Source organism: Homalodisca vitripennis, chromosome 2 (genome assembly GCF_021130785.1).
Source record: "Homalodisca vitripennis isolate AUS2020 chromosome 2, UT_GWSS_2.1, whole genome shotgun sequence".
Classification (NCBI taxonomy): domain Eukaryota; kingdom Metazoa; phylum Arthropoda; class Insecta; order Hemiptera; family Cicadellidae; genus Homalodisca; species Homalodisca vitripennis.
The window spans coordinates 101,285,417-101,290,311 of NC_060208.1; positions in this window are offsets into that span (position 1 = coordinate 101,285,417).

Here is a 4,895-nt window from a genome sequence, read left to right on the forward strand (position 1 = left end):
TATGCAATATCAGCGAAACTTGACATATGAGTAGCTTAATCGTACCTTGTAAACATTAAAATGTTTTTAGGCAAATTGACAAGTTGGAGTTAAATGTTCCTGGAATCATTATTTATACAATCTGTATATATTCGGTAAAGATTCTATCTGTAAGGTCATCATAAAAGACAACTAAATCTTTTCTTTGCCTGTGGTTAGTAGTGGTGCCATTTGTATATGAAGAAGTAATACAAATTCCCCTAATATAATGCAAAATGTTAACACAAATTTGTTAACTGAAAGAATACTTGTTGAAAGAATATCATTGTCATTGAGATAAGTATCTAACTGGGTTATAGTACTGAAGAGTCTTAAAGTAATTGTAAAAAAAAATTAAAAGCATTATTTAGTAAGGCAACACTTTTCAATATTATTTCATCTTTAGGTAACTCCAATTTTATGGCCAAAAATTAAATTAATTTCGAAAAATGTAGTTTTACTAATTACTAGGGATATAGCAACTAAGAATAATATAAAAGAGTTTAAACATTTACAATTTTTTTTCTTAAACATTGACATAAGAATGAAACACCATTGCTTAAGGTAGTATACAGAACCTCCATTTTAACAATAGGGAATTATTAGATGGATTAAATGTTTTTATGGGATATCTTTTAAAGAAAGATAGATTACGCAGGAGATTTTAACATTATCATTTTAGATTGAACTAAGAAGATGAAAGAGCCAAAGAACATTCTAAATCTCTTTGGAATGATTTTTTAAATTAATTTCCTAACTAGACAACAACTTCTAAATCCTGTATTGACAATTTATTTAGAAATATTGATACAACGGAAATCAAAATCTCAGGAATCATAACTGCCCTATCTGATCAAGCTCTTACAAACACAAATAAAAACTAAAGGAACCTTCATCTATGTAGGAAGACAATTTTTAACTCAAAGTATGACAATTTAAAAATCTCTATTAGATAAAGAAGATTGGCTCCCAATCTTTTGTTCTCTGGTTAATAAAAAGTACGACTGTGTTAATAATATTTTCATCTTTGTTTTCCTCTTGTACAAATTAATAAAGAAAATAAAAAGAAGACTTGGATTATAGAGGATTTAAAAAATGAAAAAATAACTAATTTTAGTAAACTTAACTAAACAAGGTTCATACAATCAGATAAACTTAAAAATAAAATTAAGCAATACAATTTAAAACTAATAAACTATAAACACAATTATTTTGAAGCCAAAATAGAAAATATTAATAAGAAGTAAGTTCTTAATAATTAACCTAAAAGAAATGGTTGTAAATATGATGGGAATCTTGTCCTGAAAGCCAAAGATCTATTAGTAAACCATCTATCATTGCCAACTCTTTCAACGATTATTTTGTAAATGTTACCAATGTACAGTTAAAATATCTTCCTTCATATACATTACAATCAAATTTTGAGAATAATAATACAACGTATTTAAAATTTGAATGTCCATCCACCATCCTGGAATACATTTTTAGTTGATTACACTAAAGTATTTAACTCATCGCTAAAAGTTATTAAATTTTATTTGGTCTTGATTGTTATATATAAAAGAATAAATAGTTTTCTTCATATTAGAAGAAATGATTAAGTAATTTTCATTTTGATAATTAATAAATAGAACAACAAATAAAAAATTATTATTACGAAAGTTTTATTACTGTACAATTAGTATAACTTTTACATTAAACAACCAACTCATAATGGCAGTATTTATTGCACACATGTGCATAAAAATAAATAGATATTTTGACTTGTGGTGGAATCTATGAGTTAAAGATTAAAAAATTATACATCACCAACTATCTGTTTGTTTTGAATTTGTGAAATTGCTTATGAACAAGAATTTTAATCACTGCTTAATAATTGTATCAAAATACCTTATGATTCAATTCTCTGAGCAAATATGGTCTAAACTAAACATTGATCGTCAGCTTACTAAAAAAGAAGCCAAGCAGTACATTTTTCAATATGGTAACTCTTTAGTGCAGTTTCATTACATTAAAATAGCTAAAACTTCTGTACAGTAAAATTTAGTACACTTATACGAGTCAGAATTAATAGTATTAATAACTGTGATAGTAATAACATAAAACATTTTCATTAAAATTTTATCTTTTTGATGTAAAAACAGTTTCAGAAAATATACATGGTCTACAATATTTGGAATATTTTTGTTCCATATTTATGGTGAAAATATTGCGTCCGTATTGATGTTACATGGAGTCTAGCACATGTTATAGTCATGCTGATCAGTCTAGTTTGTGCTATAGACTAACACGGGTTTCCATTATTGGCCATTCATTATTTTCAAACTTGCATAAGGATATTTCTAATAAAATGATGCTTTGAGGTGGTTGCTTATGTAATTTTTGTTTTTGAGAAGTGAAACATATTATGGAAAAACATATTTGTTTGATTTTACTCTCATAATAAATCTGAACAGCTCGAGCTGCAGCAGCAGAAAGGTTGTACCAATTCCCAGTAGCGGCCAAATGGATATAACCAACAACTGTGCAATTTGTTCCAAAAACTGTTATTGGTAATAAAATTTATTGGAAATTTGTGTTATCTATAGACTTAGACATAATTTACAATGGTGTAGTTTTTTAAGTGTGGATGTACAGTTTCCATGATGATGACGGAAATTGTTATCAATTTATGGTAAACAATTGATTTGGCCCAGAAAATTGACAAAACAGTTATTAATACAGAAAATAATTTGCTTGTTGAGTTTTCAAGTTCTTACTGAGATTTACACAAAACAACTTGAGTTATTTATGAATTTTATTTTTATTACAACGTAGGAAGAAAAGCCTAATAAAGAGAATTATAATTGATGATGAGTCTTTAATATTCCTTAACCCTTTGGATGCCAGCCCATTTTCCAAAAGTACTACCCAGAAATGCCAAGGGCATTTACAGCAGTTTTGCAAGCTTTCACTAAATGTATCATAACTTTTTTATTTTTTAACAGATATTGATGATTTTTTTACCATTATTTTGCTTATGAAATGCCCTTGTTCTGTTGGTAAATTTTAGTTGCATAAATGTAATTTAAACTTATAAAAAAGTTAAAAATTAAGAAAAAAAAATTAAAATTTCCAAAAAACATTTTTTTTAGCACAAATAAGTGGTTTAAAAGAAAATGTATGCTGATTTCCTGTTATATCCTAGTAAACTATATCTAACCCTTAACCTAATTACAAAATTTTAAAAGCCTACCTTATATAGAAGTCCAGTTATGATTTTTTTCACTAAATGTGACACGGGCACAGTTTTTGTAATTTGCATGGACGTTGTATGTAATGTTACACTATATTCACAAATCAATATTTGACACTATACAAATCGGTACTTTGGGATTATACCAACCACACCACTATGAAGAACACAAAAATATAAATTTATAGATATATTATAAACAAATATTGTAGAACGAAAAAACAACTTTTTAATTACAAAATTACAAACTTACAAAGATTATCAATTGTTAATGAGGTCAGATTCGCTTAAACTTTTTTCAATGAACTTAGAACATTATAAAACGATGTATTTGAGTAACAGAACTAACATTCCATCAATCAAAAAGCATTTCCAGGTATTGTGATCGGTATTGTGGTCGCTGTTATCTTATCTTTCTCGAGAATCCCGATTACGGCAGGCCGCGCGGCATCACATGATTATTTAAGTTTTTTGCACGGTACATAATTGCCTTTCCATTACAATTCAATTTATATTTCTGATCAGCCCCTCTAGAATTATATTTACTGATAGATACTATCTCGAGGGATGTTTTTCTTTCGTTGACATCAGCGCGAGCTTCGGAAGCACCTTCGGCCGGAGGCAATCGCATTTTGGGTGGCGGAGTTTGATCAAGAATAATGACAAGTTTTGTGCGTTTTTTTTTCAATAAAGAGTTTAGTTTTTATTTGGTAATGTTTGTTTTTGTTGAATTTTTGTGTTTGGAGAAATGTAGGGGTAAAATACGAAAGTACAACAAAGCGAACGGGCGGCGAGACTCTGCAATCACGTTATCTACTACACCGCTCGACTTTGACCTCTGTCTGAAGATGGGGAGGGGTTTGCGATAAGACAATTCCTGTTTTATACTGACGAAATATTGTTCTACGCTAATCTAGTAATCAGTAGAAGCTAAATGTCAACTGTCTGAGGATGGGGAGGGGTTTGCGATAAGACAGTTCCTGTTTTATATCGACGAAATATTGTTTTTACGTTAATCTATTAATCAGTTGAAGCTAAATGTCAAATAACGATTCATGTCTGGGTGTAGTCTGTATAATCCCAAAGTACCAATGAATCTAATAAAAGGGGCATAGTAAAAATGCCCTAACAACAAAAGTAATGAGAGAATTACAAACGTAAACAACGCATAGCAACACGAACGTAACCTCAATCTCGACCAAACAATTCAACAGCTGCGAAGCTCAAATACGACCAAACAAACAGTCCATAAACGAATTAACTACTTTTTGGTTGCAAAGCAACTAATCGACTATCGATTAGTCAAAATTTCGCGGCAATAAGATAAACTATAAGAAAATTACAGGTGAAAAACGTGACGTACCTATATTACGGCCGTTGGCGATTTTCAGTTGAGTAGCCGACGGCCGTAATACCGGTACGTTGGCATCCAAAGGGTTAACATTAAACTGCTCAAGTAAGTGTGTAGAATTTTGTACATTTTAACCATGTTATAATTTTTGATGAACAAATGAACAAATTACAAATGTAACATGTTCTATTACAAAAATGGAGTGAATGTTTTATTAAGCTCTATCATTGTTAAAAATGTACTGCTTGACCTAATCTGTATCTATAACACCTTATTACTAATGATTGCCAA